The sequence below is a fragment of the Lolium perenne genome, chromosome 7 (assembly GCF_019359855.2).
Source record: "Lolium perenne isolate Kyuss_39 chromosome 7, Kyuss_2.0, whole genome shotgun sequence".
Lineage (NCBI taxonomy): Eukaryota > Viridiplantae > Streptophyta > Magnoliopsida > Poales > Poaceae > Lolium > Lolium perenne.
In genome coordinates, this window is record NC_067250.2 from 86,924,944 (window position 1) to 86,948,767 (window position 23,824).

Below are 23,824 nucleotides of genomic sequence, written 5' to 3' on the forward strand. Positions count from 1 at the left end.
CTCGCGTTTTTGCTCCAGAACTCCAGATTTTTCGATCTCTTTACTCAGCCCAGATTTCTGTCTGAAATTTGGCACATTTGCTCTTCGGTATGTGACTCCTCCACCCATCCAAGTAGAATTTCGTTTGGTTGAGTATATCTTGAATATTTTGCTGCTGTAGGTAACATGTTTAGTGAGCTTGCATGCTTGTTCTAAGTGGTAGAAACTAGTTTTGATGCATGATTAGTACTCTAGCAAGTTCCTATTGTAGTTTCCCTCAATTATATGTCACCAAATCAAATTTTTATGTCATTTGTTGAAAATTTCAGAGAAGCTATGAAGAAGTTTAGCTTTGGAGAGTTGTTCAAGAAGGGGACAACCAGCACCCGGACGCCTTCAAGGGACGCCACCGGATTAGGCAATCATACAATGAAGACATCCTCGCGCCTAGCTTCACGCCCGAAGAGGACCACGGTCCCCCTAATGCTTCTACTTTTCCATGTTATGATTTTCTAAGGAATGCAGGGATACTGGAGGATTTCTTGACCCTTGTCAACAGGGCAGGGTTAACCACCTATATGAGCGATGAAAGGGAGCAATACCACATGCTCACCAAGATCTTTGTTGAGAGTTTCCAGTTCGACAACAAACAATATGAGCCAACGGTTGCATTCAGAATCTATGGTAAGACTGTGACTATGCCGTTGAAGGATTTTTGTTGTGCTTTGGACATTGCCCCTGTAGGTACAGCAAGTAGGATTGATGACAACCCCCGGGACTTGCTGGAGCTCTACCGAGGGATCACCGAGGATGATTGTCGCACCATCCAGCGGGGCAAGATAAGGAACATCCAACTTCCCGCCATTAAGTATTTCGCATACTACATTGCTACTAGCATTCTTGGTAGGGAGAACACTAGTAATATCTCTAGTTACCATCTTGCTTTCTTGCATATTGCACTTACTGGTCAAACCTCCTATCACCTCGGTGCTCTTATTGCTCGCCGCCTGACTACCAGGGGGCCTATTTTTGGAGGAACTATCGCATTGCGTGTTTTAACATATCTTAATCTTCCTCTTGATCCTAATGATGTGCCATTGGCCCCTAGGAGACTCGATATTACTGCTATGAAGAGTCATCATTTTGTTACCACTGACTCTACTTTAGATAATATGGTGTATAGAATGTTGTTTTCTGACGGGGAGGAGAAGGAAATCCCTCTTCCCCAACCTGGTTTGTTAAGTATTGACAGGCAATCATGGTCGTGCACCAAGGAGGAGGTGGATGAACATATGAAGATACAAGAATTCCACCAGCAACATGACTCCGAGGACGTCGGGACCTCCTACGACCACACCGTCACATATCCGGGTGCTTCTTCTAGCACATACCCGGAATACGACCCATCTTCTTCATATTACGGAGACACTACTTCATGGGATCGATGGGATTGAACTCCACTTAGGCCAAAAGCCTAAGCTTGGGGGGAGGTATACCGGCATCACTCATTCTTTGCATATTATGATTGCTGGATACTTGCACATACTTGCTTTGTTCGTTTGAGTGGTTTTCTAATGAGAGGAAGATGATATTTGGGGAAATGCTGCCTGAAAACAGATTCTGGACTGTTACTAGAAAAACGTATCTACTTTCCCGAACACTTTTGCTATTGTTTTGCCTCTAATTTGTGTATTTTGGATGCAACTAACACGGACTAACGCTGTTTTCAGCAGAACTGCTCTGGTGTCTCGTTTTTGTGCAGAAATCCAACTTTCGGGAAAAACCTCGGAATTTATGCAGAAGGCCCTATTTTCCCAGGAAACTAACGGAGCCAGAAGGGCAATTGAAGTGGAGGCCCGAGGGCCCCACACCATGGGGCGGCGCGGCCCAGGGGGGGCCCGCGCGGCCCTGTGGTGTGGCCCCCTCGGCCGGCCTCCGACGCCCTCTTTCGGACTACTTATTCGCCTCGACCTAAAAACACCAGGGGAGAAGTCGAAGTCGCCAGAAACCCTCCAGAACGCCGCCACATCGCGAAACTCCGTCGCGGGAGCCAGAAGTCTCCGTTCTGGCACTCCGCCGGGACGGGGAATTGGAGGAGATCATCGCCGCCATCACCGCCATCACCTCTACATCAACCAGCCATGTTTCCCCCATCCATGTGTGAGTAATTCCCCCGCTGTAGGCCGAAGGGGATGGTAGGGATTGGATGAGATTGGTCATGTAATAGCATAAGATTGTTAGGGCATAGTGCCTAGTGTCCGTTATTGGTACTTTGATGATATTGTTGCAACTTGTTATGCTTAATGCTTGTCACTAGGGCCCGAGTGCCATGATCTCAGATCTGAACATGTTATTGTTTCATGAAGATAATCATTGTTTATGGTCTTATCTATAAGTTGTATACACATGTCGCTGTCCGGAACCGATGGCCCCGAAGTGACAGAAATCGGGACAACCGGAGGGAATGGTAGCGATGTGAGGATCACATGTGTTCACGGAGTGTTAATGCTTTGCTCCGGTACTCTATTAAAAGGAGTACCTTAATATCCAGTAGTTTCCCTTGAGGCCCGGCTGCCACCGGCTGGTAGGACAAAAGATGTTGTGCAAGTTTCTCATTGCGAGCACGCACGACTATATATGGAACACATGCCTATTGATTGCTTTGTACTTGGACACCGTTTTATTATTATCTGCAAATGCCCTGCTATGATTGTTACATGAGTTTCTCTCATCCATGCAACGCCCGTCATCCGTCCCCGTGCCTACAGTATTTTAATCCTGCTGTTTACTATAATCACTACCGCTTTGTCTCGTTACTCAACTGCTTTGTTATTTCACTATCGCTATTGCTATAAAACTGTTACTCGATAAACTCTTGCGAGCAAGTCTGTTTCCAGGTGCAACTGAATTGACAACTCCGTTGTTAAGGCTTCCAAGTGTTCTTTGTCTCCCCTTGTGTCGAATCAATAAATTGGGTTTTACTTCCCTCGAAGACTGTTGCGATCCCCTATACTTGTGGGTCATCAGCAGTGATTGAAGGACACGATTAATCCCCAGTCTGTTAGGAATCACTATTCCCAAGTCACTGAGTTTCTTCGCATGCCCGGTCATGGCGAGCATGTGCTCACTAACGGAGCTGCCTTCTTCCATCATACAGCTGAAGAAATGTTTCGATGCTTCATAGCATTCCACTGCCGCATGAGTCTCGAATATAGCTTTCAGCTCATTCATCAACTCATGAGGATCATGGTGCTCAAAACGTTTTTGAAGATCGGATTCCAGACTGCACAGGATGGCACACTGAACTTGAGAGTACCGAGTTTTCCGAGTCGCGTAAACAGCTTTTACTTCATCGGATTCATCTTCTGCAGGAGGGTCACCTAGCGGTGCATCAAGCACAAATTGCAGATTTCCGCCAGAGAGGAAGATCCTCACATGACGGAACCAGTCGGTGAAGTTGCTACCGTTGCTCTTAAGTTTCTCTTTCTCTAGGAACTGATTAAAATTGATTGGGGACGCCATCTCTACAACATATATTTGCAATAGTTTAGACTAAGTTTATGACAAATTGAGTTCAAATTTTAATTCTACATAATTAAAAAACTAAGTGAACTCCCACTCAAAACAATATCCCTCGCATTGTCTTAGTGATCACACGAACCAAATCCACCGCACCTAAACCCGATCATCACGAGAAAAGGTGTGATTTCAATGGCGAACACTCAAAGTGTTCATCATATCAACCATATGATTCATGCTCTACCTTTCGGTATCACGTGTTCCGAGACCATGTCTGTACATGCTAGGCTCGTCAAGGCCACCTTAGTATCCGCATGTGCAAAACTGTCTTGCACCCGTTGTATGTACTTATCGAATCTATCACATCCGATCATCACGAGATGCTTCAAAACGATAAGACTTGATAACGGTGCTACTAAGGATGAACACTTTATTATCTTGAGATTTTAGTGAGGGATCATCTTATAATGCTACCGTCGCGATCTAAGCAAAATAAGATGCATAAAAGGATTAACATCACATGCAGTTCATATGTGATATGATATGGCCCTTTTGTCTTTGCGCCTTTGATCTTCATCTCCAAAGCACGGACATGATCTCCATCATCTTCGGGCATGATCTCCATCATCGTCGGTGAAGCACCAAGGTCAATGGCACCGTCTTCATGATTGTCCTCCATGTAGCAACTATTACAACTACTTTGAAATACTACTCAACATGAAATTTAAAGACAACCATAAGGCTCCTGCCGGTTGCCACAATACAATAATGATCATCTCATACATATTCATCATCACATTATGGCCATATCACATCACCAAACCCTGCAAAAACAAGTTAGACGCTCTCTAATTTGGTTTGCATATTTTACGTGGTTTAGGGTTTTCGATATAGATCTAATCTACCTACGAACATGAACCACAACGTTGATACTAATGTTGTCAATAGAAGAGTAAATTGAATCTTTACTATAGTAGGAGAGACAGACACCCGCAAAGCCTCTTATGCAATACAAGTTGCATGTCGAACGAGGAACAAGTCTCATGAACGCGGTCATGTAAAGTTAGTCCGAGCCGCTTCATCCCACTATGCCATAAAGATGCAAAGTACTCAAACTAAAGATAACAAGAGCATCAACGCCCACAAACCATTGTGTTCTACTCGTGCAACCATCTATGCATAGACACGGCTCTGATACCACTGTAGGATAACGTTGCATAGAAAACAAAAATTTTCCTACCGCGAACATGCAATCCAAGCCAAGATGCAATCTAGAAGACGGTAGCAACGAGGGGGTATCGAGTCTCACCCTTGAAGAGATTCCAAAGCCTACAAGATGAAGCTCTTGTTGCTGCGGTAGACGATCACTTGCCGCTTGCAAAAGCGCGTAGAAGATCTTGATCACGATCGGTTCCGGCGCCACGAACGGGCAGCACCTCCGTACTCGGTCACACGTTCGGTTGTTGATGAAGACGACGTCCACCTCCCGTTCCGGCGGGCAGCGGAAGTAGTAGCTCCTCTTGAATCCGACAGCACGACGGCATGGTGTCGGTGGCGGTGTAGAAGTCCGGCGGAGCTTCGCTAAGCTACGCGGGAAATATGAAGTGGAGGAGCAAAGCTAGGGTTTGGGAGGGGGTGGCCGGCCACTCAAGGGGGGCGGCCAAGCTATGGTCTTGGGGTGGCCGGCCCCCTCCCTTGGCCCCTCATTATATAGGTGGATCCCAAGTGTTGGTGTCCAAGTCTTCGAATAAGACCCGAAACCAAAACCTTCCATAGGAGGGGGCAAACCTAGCCCAACTAGGACTCCCACCCAAAGGTGGGATTCCCACCTCCCATGTGGGGGTGGCCGGCCCCCTATGGTGGAGTCCACTTGGGACTCCACCCCCACTAGGGCTGGCCGGCCATGGAGGTGGAGTCCCTTGTGGACTCCACCTTCCTTGGTGGTTTCTTCCGGACTTTTCTAGAACCTTCTAGAACCTTCCATAGAACCTTCCGCGACATTTTATTTCACATAAAATGACATCCTATATATGAATCTTATTCTCCGGACCATTCCGGAACTCCTCGTGATGTCCGGGATCTCATCCGGGACTCCGAACAAATATTCGAACTCCATTCCATAATTCAAGTGCTACCATTTCAACATCCAACTTTAAGTGTGTCACCCTACGGTTCGAGAACTATGCGGACATGGTTGAGTACTCACTCCGACCAATAACCAATAGCGGGATCTGGAGATCCATAATGGCTCCCACATATTCAACGATGACTTTAGTGATCGAATGAACCATTCACATAAATTACCAATTCCCTTTGTCTCACGATATTTTACTTGTCCGAGGTTTGATCTTCGGTATCACTCTATACCTTGTTCAACCTCGTCTCCTGACAAGTACTCTTTACTCGTACCGTGGTATGTGGTCTCTTATGAACTCTTTCATATGCTTGCAAGACATTAGATGACATTCCACCGAGAGGGCCCAGAGTATATCTATCCGTCATCGGGATGGACAAATCCCACTGTTGATCCATATGCCTCAACTCATACTTTCCGGATACTTAATCCCACCTTTATAGCCACCCATTTACGCAGTGGTGTTTGGTGTAATCAAAGTACCTTTCCGGTATAAGTGATTTACATGATCTCATGGTCATAAGGACTAGGTAACTATGTATCGAAAGCTTATAGCAAATAACTTAATGACGAGATCTTATGCTACGCTTAATTAGGTGTATCCATTATATCATTCACACAATGACATAACCTTGTTATTAATAACATCCAATGTTCATGATTATGAAACTAATCATCCATTAATCAACAAGCTAGTTTAAGAGGCATACTAGGGACTTCTTGTTTGTCTACATATCACACATGTACTAATGTTTCGGTTAATACAATTCTAGCATGATATATAAACATTTATCATAAACATAAAGATATAAATAATAACCACTTTATTATTGCCTCTTAGGGCATATCTCCTTCAGCGGATGCGTACTTCGATGTATGCGGACGATGTGGTCACCTTCCTACGCCCTACTGTGCTTGATTTCAGGGTCTTCGCTGGGATTGTGGAAGATTTCAGCACCGCCTCGGGCTTACGTGTCAACATGGAAAAATGCTCAGCAAACCTTATCCGCTGCAGTGACGCCGACACAGCGGTCGTAGATTAGGAGCTTCAATGCCCCGTGGTGCCTTTCCCCTTGAGATATCTTGGGCTACCTCTCACTCTGAGAAAGTCGACTGCAGCCCAGTTGCAATACCTCGTGGACAGTGTGGCAAACAAGCTACCTGGGTGGAGGGCCTCACTCCTTGATAGAGGTGGACGGCTGGAGTTGGTACACGCGACGCTCTCTGCGATACCCATCTTCGCCATGATGTCGCTTGATTTGCCAGCCAAGACCATCATCGCGATTGAGAAAATCATAAGAGGCTTCCTCTGGAAGGGAAGGAAGGACGTCAAGGGAGGCCACTGCTTAGTGGCATGGGACAAAGTATGCGTGCCTAAGGAATGGGGCGGACTTGGGGTCCCCAATATCAGGATGATGAACTTGGCATTGAGGACCAGATGGCTGTGGCTACAGCCTATGGATGTTTCCAAGCCGTGGAAGGAGCTTAACATTCAGGTCCCCAAGATGGCGAGGCAGCTCTTCGAAGGGGCAACCTACTCGGTACTGGGAGATGGGGCGAGTACCTTCTTTTGGACGAACAACTGGCTTCCGGATGGGCGGATCTGTGAGTTAGCACCTAATTTGTTCGCAGCCGTACCGATGAGCGCCCTTAGGCAGAGACGGGTTCGCGAGGGCCTGACAGGGAGCTGGTTAGACGACGTCCCCCCGGACCTGGGCACCTTGGCTGTCAGAGAGCTTTTTCAACTAGCAGACCGTCTGACGGTTGTTGCCCTTGATGAGGGCGTGGAGGATGCTTTCCGTTGGAGATGGGAGCATGATCACTGCTACTCTGCACGATCTTGTTATCGTGCGATGTTTGGAGCTACAGTGGAGATGGCTGGAGCAGTACAGATCTGGCGATCTAGAGCTCCGCCAAACTGCAGGGTGTTCCTTTAGCCGGTGGCCAAGAACAAATGCTGGACGGCGGACATATTGAGTAGACGTGGCCTCCCGCACCCGGCTACTTGCCCTTTCTGCGACCAGGAGGCTGAGACGCTTGACCACCTTCTGCTTGGCTGCGTCCTGACACGGCAGGTTTGGGCGACGTGCCTGCGATGGTGGGGTAAGCTCCATTGGATGCCGCATGCTGACACAAGCTTCGTACCTTGGCTCCAATCGAAGCAGGGGGGGTCCGGGAAAGGACCGAGACCTGTGGATGGCTGTCACCCTTGTGTGTTGGTGCCTATGGCGCCACCGGAACGACATTGTTTTTGAAGGTGCCACCCCATCTTTCTACGAGGTAGTTACCCGGATCTCAGACGAAGCGGAGTTGTGGCACGCCGCTGGGCTGTTCAGAGGTAGTCTTGTACACGTGGGTAAGTGGAGATGTCGCGAGTAGTCTCGTAGAGTGTGCGTGCCGCTGCCCGCTGAGGGTAGTGTGGGGTTGCACCGTCTGGCGGTTGTGCCAGGGGTGCGTTGTACATCGGCCTTCCGGCCATTCTTCTATGAACCAGATACGTCTCTCCATGACGTATCCTTGAAAAAAAATTAGATGTATCTTTTGTCCATCGAGAGATGATGAGTGAATTAGTACATACTAATTGATATACTGTAAAAAATTGCTAGAAGATCGCCTCAAACGAGATTATCCAACCATTTGATGAGCTTTGTAGTACTAGAAAATAAACTTGTGCTTTGTACCGTCAAAAATTGTTCTATGTTATCGTTTCAACAATACATATATTGTGTTCTCAAAAAAAAAAACAATACATATATTGTGATGTTTTAGCACCGCAACTTGTCTTCTAATGTAGAATTGGCTGCATTAAAGCGAGCGTCAAGGGAATTTTTCTGTCGTCTTTGGCTCTTCGCCCCCCTCATGCCGGAATCCTGGCTCCGTCCCTGCATCTTTGATAGTAACTAGATGACCCGTTGCGCTATCGCGCAATGACGAAGGCTAACCATAGGGTTTCTCTTATTTTAGTACCGAATTACTGCGTTGTGCTATTGCACAAATAGCATAATTCAATAAGAATTTGAACCATAAGTTTTGGCTTATTTTAGTATCAGAGGCTTGGAGCAGAGCTGTACTCTTCTTGCCGATGTCATCACCGTAGTGGTAAAGGGAGCTATAACATCATCCGAGGTTGGAGTAGAGCTTTTGGATCGAGTAGAATAGTATCCAACAGGGAGTCCCATGGTGAGGTATAATAGTATGTAGTGTGGTTCGTTGGAGGAAACTCCCTCGACAGCCCGTTGCGCTATCGCGCAAACACCAGAATTTAAACTGTAAGATTTAGCTTATTTTAGTATTAAGAATTAGCTCAGAAATATAACCGTCAGCATTACATTGAGGTGGTGCAGTAAGATATGACAATATCTAAACTCCCGCACCAAATTATGGTCATTGTACCAAAAGATGTAGCATCATAAAAGAAGTGCAAATGGATAATTAGTAATTCCAAAAGGAATGCTTCTACTTATTGTAAGCAGAAAGATAAAAAGTTTGGTTCGAGATTCTAAGCCGCTTCACCGATACCACAAGAACCAGAAACTATTACAAATGTTTACCAGTCGTACCAACGTGCCCTAAAGGTAGAAGCAAAACAAAAGTGCAACATTTATCATATATCGCAGTGTAGCGAAACTATTACAAATGTTTACTCATTGCGCCAACGTTGTGCCTCGCCCTAAAGGTAGAAGGGAAACAAAAGTGCAACATTTATCATATATCGTAGTTTAGCAGTAGTTTAGTGATGGCGGTATAAGTAGATTAGTTTTGTGTTGATGGAATTTAGGGTTATAACAGCTCCCTCCACCGAACTTGTGAAGCCGCTTTCATATTGCCAATGGCTGCATTGACATAATCTGGTGACAATTAAAAAACATCAATACCTGTAAGCAAATTTCTAATAGAAAAAATAGCAGAATCAGATTTGACAATAGAGAACTCGGGCCTGCATGAGAAGGCATTCATAAATATTGTACGACAATTTTTTTTATAGAAAACTGTAAACTGTAATGAAAACCTACAGCATGTCTGCAAACACATTTCTAATAGCAAAAACAGCAGCAACAACTGCAATATACTTAAAACTAATTTCTTCCACCTTCATTTATGTTGTTTATTTTAGACCAACTCAGCTGGCAAAAGAAATGCCAGAAATATATTATTTTTGGATACTAATAGTGGGCAAAATTTGAAAACATGTATATAAAAATGCAGCCATGAAGCATGGTATATAGAAAAATACAGGCATGAAGCAGTGTATATACAACAATTTCTGGAATAACAAGATGGAAATAAAAAGAAAGCAACGGAAAAAAGGCCAAAATGGATTGGGCATCCCTACTATCCTGGCACTGAACTGTGAACAGACAATCAGGAGCTTCCTCTCCTCTCACGGCGTTGCACCATGACTGTTCTAACCTACATAAATATTTAGTGAGCGGACAAACCATTAGGTCATGCCAGTGCCAAATCGCAACAATTCTATCAGCGTGATGGAACAAATCAATTAGAGGAAGAGGAAAGAATCAGTACTTTACCTTTTGATGCCTGGGAGGGAATTCACCATGCAGGAACCGGAGCCCCCTCCAACCAGCACCAATCCTTCAACTGCACTGAGAAATATATATGCCAGATCTCCTTAGGAATCATCTCTATATTTATCACAACTTCTTAGTACTCTAGAGTAGAAGTCATTAAGAACGGGATAGGTTGGAGACTCGTTGCAGGAGGATGCCACGAGTGAACCTAAATCTTCTAGCAACCAAACAGACGGGAGTGGGCTTGAGAAGACGTCCCTTTACCCATCATAAATATGTAGAGATATGTAGGTAAAAGGCACACGCTGCAGGCTGCTGTCACAACAAATGATACTGGCAGAGGTGGAACCAGAATCAAATGGAGACACGAAAACCTGTCATATCTTTGTGTGCATATGCATCAATGCACGGAGAAAACTGACTTTCTGATGTGAAACTAAATAAAAACTGGAGGATGTTGCACTCGACAACTGACCATAATACTGGTCATGCTGCAAGACCTTCATTGGATGAGTAAACAAATAATGTTGATCTCTCCAAGTGGCACTACTACTGAAACTATGTTCAGAGGCACATTTTGCGGTAATATAATGAAATTCTGGATCAACTCTAAATCAGGTCAATTGTGGAGCCGAAAGGCAACATAAATAGAGTCAATGGCTAATAATACCTACATCATATCACAAGAAGTCAATGTAAATTTCACAACCAGCTTACTTGATATGTAGTGATAATAACAAATAAATAAATGACTGCTCCCAAACAAACTTTTCTTAAAATTTGGAGACCATTCCCATCTGAAATTTCTGAAGGCCAAACCGTAAATATTAACCACATGGCAAGTGGTTTAGCTGGTGAAGTGCTTGTCTTTATGACACATTAATAATAGGCATGGTAATATTATCTAGCAGGTAATTCTGAATGCAAAACAATGCATGGGTGACGAAATAAAAGTGGCATCTTAATATCCAAAGCAACCATTTGTGGGAGTGAAAGTAGGCTCAAGATCCCCATGTCCATGCCAACTGAATTATTACAGGCCATATAGACCAATCAACGCAACAAGCTGGGACCAAAATAATAATATAAAATGCATAAGAACCAAGAAAGGACTAACAAGGCAAGTATTGGATCATTCATTACCTTTCAATATTTGCCCACAACTTGATTCCTTCACAATTTATAGCAACCAGTAAACTGGCAGGTGTCAAAGTATGGCAACAATTTTTAATTCATGAAGGGATCGCCACTCAACAGATTCAACGCGAACACGTACAACCCGAGATCGCTTTGCTTGATCACTCGCCGATCAATCCTTGATTTGACTACTTATTCTACAAGAATAAAGATGATTAGTGTCGTTATGGCACTCGGCATTTGCCGCCAGTTCAGATAATGTCAGTAGTTCTGATGAATTCTATGTACCTTCGAAATAAGAATGAACCTAGAGACAATGCCCTCATCGTTCTTCTGTTGTTTCCCCATTGGTACCTACAGTACCTAAATCAAAAAAAAAATCATAAATTAAGAATTCGAGTGGGTTAATGGGCGCTTCTAAATTACCAATGCATCCCAATTCTCAACGAAAAAATAGAATTTAGAAGCATATACCTACCTGGGCGTTGGCATCTTACAACTGACCGGTGGCATGCATGCAAGCAAGAAGTGGGGCGCTGGGTGGAGCACCAACAGCCCACGGTGTTGGATGCCGGCCACCTCGGCATCTTGCATCCCGATGAGCTCCGCATTCTTGTCAGTAACCAGATCATTCTCACAGAAGATGCAGTCATTGTTGGTAATAACTGCAAACGGAAGAACAAATATTAGCCCAAGTTGCACACCAAAGCTCACACTCCTCTAAGCTAATGTATTTCTCCAAAGCACTTGCATGCTCAAGAGCATCTCTGAAATTTCTACACTACTGGATGCATTCCTCTTATTTAGCAGCCACTTATAGTAAATAAGAAAATACTTTACCTACCACGCAGCAGGGGCGAACAACCATCCCAAGCCCAATAAAAAAACAAATCAATCGAATTTGCGCAAGTTGAACAGATCACATCAAGAAAGATTTGGATCTATGGAAGAAAAAGTAAATAAGAAAACCTAAATGGCAGATAGTAAACAGGGCCTGCTCAACATGATAATAGCTCAACTAAGATTAGTGTAATACATAAGCTCCTTGTTGGGTTATTACCATTCGCACATAAATGTAAACTTTGCACTTAAAAAAACAACGTTATGATATTCACATCATAAAATGCAATTTCAGTAACAATTTAAGTAATAATTTGTCCAACTGAATATACTACATTGAGTATTTATTAATGCTATCACGGGTAGTGAATTACAGAGATAATAAGAAAATAAGAAAATAAATGGGTGAGCCAGCAAGTTGCAGAACCTCATTACTTTAATCCAGGATTGACTGTGGGAGCATTGCTCCTTCAAAGTTGCAAAACCTCATTACTTTAAACCTAATGCCGGAGATAACACCGAGCACACCCCCCACACCTTATCAGGTTGCTACAAGCTAACATATGATCACTACCAAACTACCAATGGAGAAATCAAAAGAAAACCAAGAGAAAATACATAAATATATAAGTTTTCGACCTATATATGCACATCCATTTTTCAAGTATCAGACCCTCAAAATTAATCTGCATATGATGAGTTTTTATTAGTAAACTGACACTAAGAAGACAAATTAGACAACTACATACACCATTGCGGAATCCCCATATCTACCCAGGCTGCAATTAACCATTTATCTACGCAGGCTGAAACTAACAACCATTCTTTGAATGGTTACTGACTAATCTGAGCTATGTGTTAGGTGTGACCGTGTGAGATATCATCAGGTCCACTGAAAAAATATTGTTCCTCCAGTAAAACCCAACAGACACCACAATTAATAAGGTTCACAGCCTGGTATTAAAAAAGAAAAAAACAGTAACCAACTTGTTACGTCAAGATTGATCAAAGTAAGGTCATCTCTAGTAATATGGATTTAGTTGGAATCTACATCAAATAAAGTAAAATACTCTATATGTCAAGACGAGCAAACTATCCAAATATCCAGTGATCTGTTTTCCCAAAATAAAATTATGTGAGGCAAATGGATGATTCTTATACCTAAAGAGATTGACAAAGTCATATATACATGACAAAATTCTAATCAGCGGCAAGTAAATACCGCGTATAGTATAAAAGAAATCGAAGGGGGGAGAGAGAGAGAAAGCTCACAATGGGTGCAGCACCGTCACGCCAATGCGAACTGCCATGTTCATGCATCATATACGAATTAGAAAGCCACATTGACACACTTTTCAAAATATTAATGCATGAATGGGTAATCAAATTCTTAAATACAGTCTAATGTACATCAATAAATTAGATGTGCATCGAGCTTTCAAAAATATGAAGCCACCCATTTGTTATCCAATGTTTTCCGCTTAGATTTCATGATTTTGAAAGATGTAACAATGTATTTGCCGTTGGAGATAATTCGGGGAATACAACATCGGCCTTTCCCACAGACAATCAGTATGTTATTGTACAGAGTAGTTTAACCAAAAAAAAAAACAATGTAGGGAAAAGAAGATACATGGATTGTCACAAACAGGATAGAAACAATCAAGACAGGAAGAAGGATAGAGAACAAAAAGAAGGAACAGAGCTTTCTCACCTCACCATGATGCTCCCTGTGATCGCCATCAGCAAGAATATTCTATAAACTGAAACCCTAGCTGCAAAATAGAAGACTCAAATTCCTCTATACTGAGATAGGGGAAAGAGGGCTAGGAAGGCATGACACACCTTGCATCACGTCCATATAATAAAGAAGCCAACAATCAAGCTAGACTTCGCATCTCTCCGCCATCAAATCCTAGCTGCAAAAAACAAAAAAAATAACTTAGCAAGCAAAACAAACCAATAAACATTATCGGTGCCGTCCTCCATCTAGCTATTCACCTGGCGGGCTGTCGAGCATGCGAATCCACCACCCCTCTCTACTTTTCTCTGCTCAAAGCAAATCAGGTACAGGGTGGACGAGCGGCTCCGACAACCATCAAGCTCCGGCCCTAGCCCACCACAAGTAAGGAGGGAGGAGAAGGACCGTGTCACCGCTGCTGGCTCGCACAATATTCCGAACGGCCGGCCACCTCCTCCTAAATCTGAACCTAAACCTAGCAGCAAACTACAGCCACAAATAACTATTTTAAGTTATTACATCCGATGAAATGGTATAATCATTTTTAAAAGAAAACATTCATTGATTTATTCTCTACTTTCTTTTGCTAAAACATGGAAGACAGAAAAATGAAGAATCGGTGATGTGGCGAAAGCCTAAATACACATTATAGGACAAACAAAACAAAGCATGTGGCTGCTCCTTAAGGGACAAAAGTAAGGAGCAATAATTTATGAACTGAAGACCTTTGCGTGGAGGAGCAGCCACACCAAACTTGCCGCTCCAGCCTCTTATGCGGCAAGCGGCCTCCATGATGTTCCTTCCTAAGCAAAATTTATATTGGGAAACCAGCAAAAAATTCAGTATTTGACTAATAGCATAATCATGGGATGTTGGATCATCAGAAACTCTAACCCAGAAAGATTTAAGATAGTAATGGTAAATTTTCTCTAAAAGCTGAAAGATAAAGAATAAGCAAACCCGAATTACTACCCTCCTCCGTCTAGGTTGGAGTTCTTGGAGTGGTAGTAGCTGCAACCTAGGAGGAGCTTGCGGGTATGGTTCTCACAGATGCACAGTAGCACCACAGATCTCCTCCCTCACATCTCTTCACCCCTCTTCATCTCCCTTCCTGTGATTAGCTAAAAATTGAACACCACGAACAAGATCCCCATGGAAGGGCAAGGAAAAGAGGAGAGAGACATAGCGCCTGAGCAAGAGTGGGGACTTACCGACGAATCTGCGCTGGTGCTCACCTCCTCGCCCTCCTGGACGCTCCACGGGGGCTACGCTGGTCGCCGCCGCCGCCGACGATGCGGTCCGGCCGGCCGAGATGGAGGAGAGTGGGATGGCGCGGGGCAGGGCAGGGAGAAGTCCCTTGGACGAGCAGATGAAACACGAGCAGTGAGGAGGCCGCCGTCGTCGCCGCCGGTCGCCCTCCATCGCCTCCCTCCTGCGGGCTGGCCGCACCTGCTCCGCCCCGGCCACCCGCTCCTCCTCGCCTCCTCCCGCGTCCACTACCTCCTCCGGGGCCTCCATGGCGGCAGAGTCACCCCTTTGCTCGGCGGCTAGGGTTTCGTCGGAGGCCTCGATCTTGCCCCACGCCGGGGCAGCGGAACGGTGACGCCGCCTCTTCCCGCCTGCACGCCTCCAGCTCCTGGTCCGGCCGCCACAAGTACCTCCACGCGGCCGTCGCTGCGCATGCCCGGGGCCCTCGTGTGGAGGAGGCGGCGGATCGGGTTTGGGGGAGGGGAGGATTGGATTGGAGGAGGAGAGGGAGACACGGGATTGGGGAGAGGTAGCTTTCGGTGAGGCTAGGGTGAGGGGTGAAAGAGACCTGGGCGAGCGACGCGAAGGAGCAGCTCTCTTCTCTCAGCCCCACGGCCCCACTCATAAAAGGGCCCAATTGTCATGGACTTCTCAGCACCGAGCCAAAGTGAACGAGAGGAGGGTAAAATGGATGGCTGAAAATCACTGCGGGAGTGGAAGGATGTACTGTTGCACGGATCGGACGACCAACGAGAGTTTGCCCCTTTGGATGGCCTGGTTGGCCGGGTAGTCTAGGAACATTTATAGAAGTAATTGTCCCGTGTCTACTGTAGCTAGATGGCAGATGTGAGGTCGCTGTATGAACAACCACTGTGAATTTCCACTCAAGAAAAAGTCTCATCTTCCGTCGCTAAATTTCACCAAAGGCCGATGTGCATCATTGTTTACCATCTAGCTATGGTGCCATAGACAAAAAAAATTAACCTAGAGTTTACATATCCCCGTCTGCACTACTTTGCAACGGGTGACAATATCAGTATATGGAAAAAGGTCATGGACAACACATAATACAATATCGATGATGCATCGTTCCACCTACCAGCGTCAACAGTTCCCCACAATGAGCTCCATGAGACCATAACCTCAAGGTGCATTCCCTGTGATGCGTGCCTGGAAGAAACACTGAGTCTTTGAGTGTTGCTTCACCCAACCCAAAGCTTTAGGTGAGCTCTTGGCATCGAATGGAATACTGGTCTTGATAAATATATGTGCAATGATCCAAGATGCTAGTACATTCGTATGTTCTCTCTGAGATCCTCATCACTGGATATTGAGGGTTAAACGGTGTGTCTAGGAAAAAATTCTACTACAAAAGAGGTGTAAGACAAGGGGACCTTTTATCACCTTTATTGTTTCTTCTTGTTGTTGATCTGTTACATGCTTCTTGGACTAGTTTCCTTGCCAATTGTTTGTCCCTCCTATCCAGATTACCTAGTAATTCAGTATGCTGATGACACCCTTGTAATTTGCAAGGCAGATGCCTCTGAGCTGATTTGTTTAAAAGCCATTCTGTAGTTTTTTGCCACTTCTACTGGTGTAAAAGTTAATTACAGCAAATCCAACATGGCCCAATTAATCTGAATGAACAAAGGTTACAACATATTGCTTTAACCCTGAATTGCCAGACTGGGAGTCTACCTTTCACTTATCTTGGTCTTCCACTTGGCCTTACAAAGCCTTCTATTGAACATTTCCTACCAATGGTAGAGAGAGTACAAAGAAGATTATGTGGGATTGCATATTTCTTGAATTATGGTGGAAAATTACTGATGGTTAAATCAGTCCTTGCCTCTCTGCCTATTTTTTCATGTGCTGTTTGGATGTCCCAGTCACTATCAAAGAACAACTTAAGAAAATACATGAGATATTGCCTATGGAGGAAAAAAAACTGATGATGTACAAGCTAGAGGATCTGCTCTGGTGGCATGGGAAAAAAATTGTAGACCAAAACAGCAAGGGGGTTTGGGAGTCCTCAATTTGGATATTCAAAACAAGACTTTGTTACTGAAGAATGTTCACAAACTTTTCAATAGGGAAGACACACCATGGGTAAATCTGATATGGAATACTTATTATGCAAATGGTGTTGTTCCTGGACAAAGATCAGAGGGATCCTTTTGGTGGAGAGCTCATGTAAAACTGTTGGATAGCTATAAGGCAATTGACCTCTCAATGATCAATGCTTGCACCAAAAAATTCCCCATCTGCTCACATTTGCAAAAAAAAAACAAATATTTCTGTTGAGGAGGTAGTTTTGACTGAATACACTGAGGAATTATTTAATCTTCCTTTGTCTCAATAGGGTTATGAGAAATTTAATGAATTGGAAATCATTTGTCAGCTGAGAAAATTCTCTTAGGGCAAAAGGATAATTGGTCTTATATTTGGGGAAATTCAGAGTATTCTTCACAGAAGGCCTATAAGGCTTTAATTGGATCACAACCAACAATACCTCACCTTTTTTGGCTCTGGAAGTCATCTCGTCAATCAAAACATAAGTTCTTCTTTTGGCTGCTACTTAATGACAATCTAAACACAAGAAACCTTCTTGGGAGAAAAAGAATGGATTTACAGACCTATAATTGTGCTACTTTGGACTATGATAGAGAAGAAACTCTTCAACACCTTTTCTGGACTTGTCCCTTTGTAGAAAGATGTTGGGATTTTATATGTCCTCTGAGACAAAGAAATACATGAGGCTTTTCAGGACTTAAAAGATAAAATGAAGCTACCATTCGCAATGGAAATAATTATTTTGGCTTCTTGGGCATTGTGGATGTCAAGAAATAACAAGATCTTCAGAAATCAGAGACCAAGTTTTCAAGGCTAGAAAGCTATTTATCTGTAGGAGTTTAAATTGCTATCTTTTAGTGTCGTGGTATCATCATGGCATATGCCATAGGGTGGCTAATGAGAAAGGTTCCTAATATGGTCTACGGTGGTATCCGGATGCGGGTATGAGCACGAGCGACGCGGCGACGTACCCAGGTTCGAGGCCCTCCTATGGAGGTAACACCTCTACTCCTGCTCTAGAGTGTATAAGCAATATCGCAGTACAATGGTGATCCTTGAGCTGTATCCGGCTGCGAGGGGAGGCTAGAGGTAGACGAAGGTCTCTCTCCCCGAGCGGTGCTAAATGTGGAACTGAGAACTGATCGATCGTCCCCCTTCGCGTAGGAGGGGTAGTGCAGCTTATATAGGCACTGGCACTTTACATAGAAGTTCCTATGACCTACTGGCCGGCTTCGCCGGCTCTGGCTCTGTCGCTCCTTCCCGAGGCACTGGCATCACCTACTGTTGAGGCCTGCCCATCCTTCTGCTGAAGTCAGCAGCGACAGGACGTGCCCAGCGACGTGCGGAGCTGTCCCTGTCGGAGTTGGTAGCCTGTAGCCGTACGGCGCAGCCTAGGCCATGACGGCCTGTCAGGCGCGGGGCACTGTTGCTCCACAGTGCCCCTTACTTTACGGAAGGTGAGATCAGCGTGGACTTCTGCACCTGGGTCACCTTTCCAGTTCCTTCTCCTGCAAGGCTCACCAGTCGGGAGCCGGTCAGGGAGAGGCAAACCAAGCCGGACATGGCTTGTAGAATCCGGCCCAGCCACAGCGCAGACGGTCGTGACCAAGCCGGCGTAGGTCTAGGAGCAGCCGGCTCTCGAGGCAGCCGGCCACGGCTCCACGAGAGCCGGCTGCTCCTCAGCCGGCCTTTGCCGCGGGCCAGCCGGCCCCAAGCCGATTGTTCCCAGTCCTTTGCCATACCCGGGGTCGTCCCCCCCCCCCCCCTCGACATTTAGAATGAAGAAAAAGCATAAGTCTTGTTTTGATATCTGGCTTACAGCTCAGATTTAGTTCTATATTTCTCCTTTATTACTTTGTAAATATGTATGTACAATTTGTTTATTTATATATAAAAATTGCAGTGGGAGCCTTTCCCACTGTTTTACTTCAAAAAAAACTGGATATTGAGGAATAGCGGCATCGTCAACCACGTGTGTCTAAAACAATATAAAAAAAAAATCTATCAATATGATTATGCATAGATACCTTATAAATAACTAGATATAACTGGTCCAGATGTACAAATCCCTATTATTTTAAAAATATTAAATGTTATAATATGGGTTTTTCCCTCCTCTTTTGTGTCAAAAAAACATAAATCTTGTAATGGGGATGAAGAAAAAAAGTGAAACTATTTCTCTTCTAGTATATAACTGATTTAGGAAGCAAATAATAATGAGAGCATTACAAGATTAGTCTGTGATGTGTCCAATGTTTGCCAAAGAAAAACATGAAAATTAGAAGTTAAACTAACTGAGCACTTCCAAGGAGAAAACACTTTTTAGTTACCTCAAGTGAAAACATACAATTTATTGAGTCCATAGATATTGGACCAGTTTGTGGTCATCAAGTTTGAATGGAGCAACAGACAGATTATGCAGTATATGTTAGACATGTATCCTTTTGTACATGGTATTAAATCGTTGCAAAAAAAGGTTGGCACGTGCGAAATATTTGTTTGACCAGGGTGGAGACATACCGGTTACAAATAGGGTGCACACATGCAACACATGGCGCAATGTTATTCTTATTTAATGCAAAGTACATTTCTGTTTGGAAAAGGGCACGCTTCAGTTTTCAACAAAAGTGAAGCTTCATGGCATCCTGGTCTTTACACCGAAAGATGCATACAACTAAATCAAAATATATGTATACATATTTAATTACATAAACATGCACAATACTTATGTTTAGAATAGTTTACCATCTTTAGAGGGAGGAAATAACTATATAGTAGAAAAATTAAGCAAGCATTTTCTACCGATTTGCATCACAGAAATCATTTACATCGCTAAAGGGAGAAAAGGGAGTGACAATCAACTCAACCTCTAAATTTGAATGGATAATATTACTGATCCTAGAAATTGAATTGATACAGTTCAACATTCCACAAAAAATAAGACAAAATACATCTTGCACTTTCGTTTTCATCAGCTGAAAATTTAATTTTAGTAAAGAAAATTAATGAGCAAAAAGGAAAACACCCTCGTCAAGGCATGAATGTATATTAGTGTAAATGAATGGGGGTACCTGGATGAATCCTACCCTCCTCTATTTTTTTCCTGCACTCGTGTTTAGATATAGAAGTACCATAATATTGAAATCATATTTTGTTTCAGATCTACAAAACTATATTATGGCTATGGAATTTTACTTAGAAATCTATATTTTACCATAGAATCCTTTGTTTGAGTTAGTGAGGATGACGGTAACTAAACTACCAACTTATCCATATATGACAAGTTTAAGTCATGAAATTCATATTTACTGATCACACATACGTCATACATGTACATTAAAAAGAGGGATGTTGGATACCTCATCAGAAAACATGTTGACAACTCCTTGAAATACAACTTGACTATGAATTGCACTCTGATTACTGATAAGTCCCAAGCTTAATAGATTCATATGGTGTACAAATAAGAACTAATGTGCTCTACCAAATCACGGTCTCTCACAAATTTATTGTTTTAATTCAAACTCCTTAAATGACTGATAATATCCACCATTGCTAATCATATTACTTGCTGGTGGAGCACAAAAGTCAAGGGGAATTGAAGAATTATGACACATTCAACAATAAGTTCTTATAATCAATACTCAGGTTACCGTGATGAGTTTCATTGACTATATCATCCACGCAGATCGTTGGCTCTCGCGGAGCAAGGCCACAAGCAACCTTCGGTGAAGATGCATTAGCGAACTACGAGAATCACGTATATTATTAACATGGCAGTCTGGCCCCAATCGGTCGTCATCAAATCATGACTAACTTTCACGAGTCTTCATATGTTGGGGGGAGGGTGCTATTGCCCCTCCATATTTCCGAATAGTTGTATAATCTATGTGCTATAGTATTTGACATATAATGATTGGAAGCAAAGGAGAAAAAAAGTCAGTCCTCATGAAGGTTACGCTTGTGTACAAGGGATATGCTCTGTATGTCCATCGCCAACCAATAAAACCACATGTACTGCCCACATATGGTCACACACGGTAAGTTTTATCAGGGATGCGGTGGAGGTATTCTAGAACCCTGTCATATATACCTGCTCGTCGTTGTTCAACGGGCAGCAGGCCGTCTGCCTTGGGTCGCATAATGACTACCTTTTTCTAGATTTGTATTCTAGAACTGCATAGTCGCCACTTGTGCCTCTGCAGAAAGATACCCTCACATGTGTGACCTACTTGGAACATACATGGCCATGAAGAATTACCATGATGTTCCATCAAATCCATCATACATGCAGACGGATGGGTTTTGTGGAACAAGTCCAGACATAGTGTAGACGAAGACCCATTGGCCGCACTACGGGAGAAGAGGACATTGCCGTGCAAGCAAAATACACGGCAAAGGGCATAATTTGCACGGCAAAACCTTCGCCGTGCAATTCCGCCCGGCAAATTTCGGACGGCAACGTTTGCCTCGGCAAAGCGGTCGTTGCCGTGCGTCCCACAAAACTGCACGGCAAAGGCTTTGCCGTGCATAGTTCGCTTTGCCGTGCGCCGCTCTCCTTTGCCGTGCATCATTCGCTTTGCCGTGCGGCCCTTTTTTCCCGTGCAGCATGCTCTTTGCCGTGCGCATTTGACCCGCGGTGCACGGCAAAGAAATTCAAGAATAGTAAAAAAAAAGGGCAAGCGCCGGCGCCGGCGAGCCGCCGGTGGCGAGCCACCAGTGGTAAGCTGGCGGCAGAGGAGGGCGTCGAGGCGGTGGCTGGCCGCGGAGGAGGGCGTCGAGGCCGGCAGCGCGGCGTCGGGCGGAGTTGGGTTGGCTGGCCGCGGAGGAGGGCGTCGAGGCCGGCAGCGCGGCGTCGGGCGGCGTTGGGTTGGCTGGCGGCGGAGGAGGGCGTCGAGGCCGGCGGCGCTGCGTCGGGTGGAGTGGGGTTGGCTGGCGGCGGAGGAGGGCGTCGAGGCCGGCGGCGCTGCGTCGGGTGGAGTGGGGTTGGCTGGCGGCGGAGGAGGGCGTCGAGGCGGTGGCTGGCGGCGGCGGAGGGCGTCGAGGCGATGGCTGACGGCGGCGGAGGGCGTCGAGGCCGGCGGCGCGGCGTCGGGCGGACTGGCGGCGGAGCCGGGCGTCGACACCGGCGGAGCATCGGGCGTCCAGGCCGGCGAGCCCTCCGGTGGCCGCGCGTGCGGAGAGCCACGCTCCTCGCCAGCGCCGCCCTCCATCTTCCCGTCTCCCTGAGAGCTCTGTGCGTGTGCCTTGGTGCTCTGTGCGTGTGTGTGGAGAGAAAGGGAGAGAAAATTAATAAGAGAGAGAGAGGGTGTGGTCACGGGTGGGTGCTGGTGGTGGAGTGGTGGTGGTGGGGCCAGGAATTGGGTGTGCCATGTCATCTATCCGTGTGACTATCTATCTCGGCCGTTCAACACAAACGCGATCCTACGGTCCATATTACTGCAATCTTTGCCGTGCGTTTTTTCAAAAGTGCTAGGCAAAGAAAACCTTTGCCGTGCGTGGTCTCTTTACCGTGCGCTTCGGTTTTCTTTGCCGTGCGAAATTTCTTTGCCGTGCGCCCCTCGTTTCTTTTGCCGTGCGTTTTTCTTTGCCGTGCGTTTTTGGCGTCGTTTGCCGTGCAACCGTCTTTGCCGTGCGTTTACCTAAACTTTGCCGTGCGGCAAATATTTGCCGTGCGTTTTACTATTCCCGGACGGCAAAGCCGGCTTTGCCGTGCAAGCCGCGCACGGCAATGACCCCGTGGACGGCAGTGGCATTTTTTCCGGTAGTGCCGGCCAAGAGAATCGTAGATATTATTGCATGAATGTTGAAATATTGGGCCCATATGAAGTGGTCCAAATTAGATATTTCTCTATAAAACTCAATGTCGACATAGTGGCAGCCTATGTGAGTTTGAACCCAAGTTGGTGGCAGCTCACTAGAGAGTGACAAGAGGTGAGAAGTTTAGTCCCATATGAAAAGTTGGGACACCCGTCGTCAACAACGTTACTGCAGCGACTTCATCTGCTACACCTCCACCGCCACTTCCACCAGATCGGTACGTGCGACATATCTCGATCTGTTTAGCGATGGATATTTTACTGTTTGTGTTGCTACTATTCATGTTGATTAATTCATCTAGTATGTTCAAGTTTTACATGTTCGTAGTTGTTGTCGTCATGTTTAATATTCTCGAATTAATCATGAAAATTTTGTCTAATTTTCCAACATGGCAGTCTAACCCCAATAGGTCACCAAATCATGACTAACTTTCATGAGTTTTCATACCCGGCAAAAATAAGAAAAGATGGACATGGCCCCTCTCCTCCATATTTCCGAATAGTTGTATAAACTATATGCTAGAGTATTTGACATATAATGGTTAGAAGCAAGTAGAAAAAGCTTGTTCATTAGTAAGGTTAAGCTTGCTTACAAGGGAGTGTGCTAGGTCTATCTCTCTCGCCAACCAATAAGACCACACGTACTTCCCACATATAGGCACACGCGGTAAATTTTATCAAAATTCAGGGACACGGTTCTTATGCATTTTCGTCCATCCTAGCATATTTTACTCATGTTAGAGATAACTGGAGTCGATCAAACATATTATGTAGGTAGGGCAGAATAGGTGACACGCCTATGATT

At 44.8% G+C, this 23,824-nt stretch overlaps 1 long non-coding RNA gene across 1 annotated transcript; it reads right to left on the reverse strand.

Annotated features, from left to right (window-relative positions):
- Positions 1-10,917: 10,917 nt before the first annotated feature.
- LOC127316767 (uncharacterized) lies at positions 10,918-14,344 on the reverse strand. The gene is made up of 6 exons (XR_011748699.1): positions 14,140-14,344; positions 13,853-14,057; positions 13,411-13,441; positions 11,777-11,963; positions 11,587-11,661; positions 10,918-11,495 (listed from the first exon to the last, which is right to left on the reverse strand). It is a non-coding gene; the product is annotated as an uncharacterized lncRNA (long non-coding RNA).
- Positions 14,345-23,824: the final 9,480 nt, after the last annotated feature.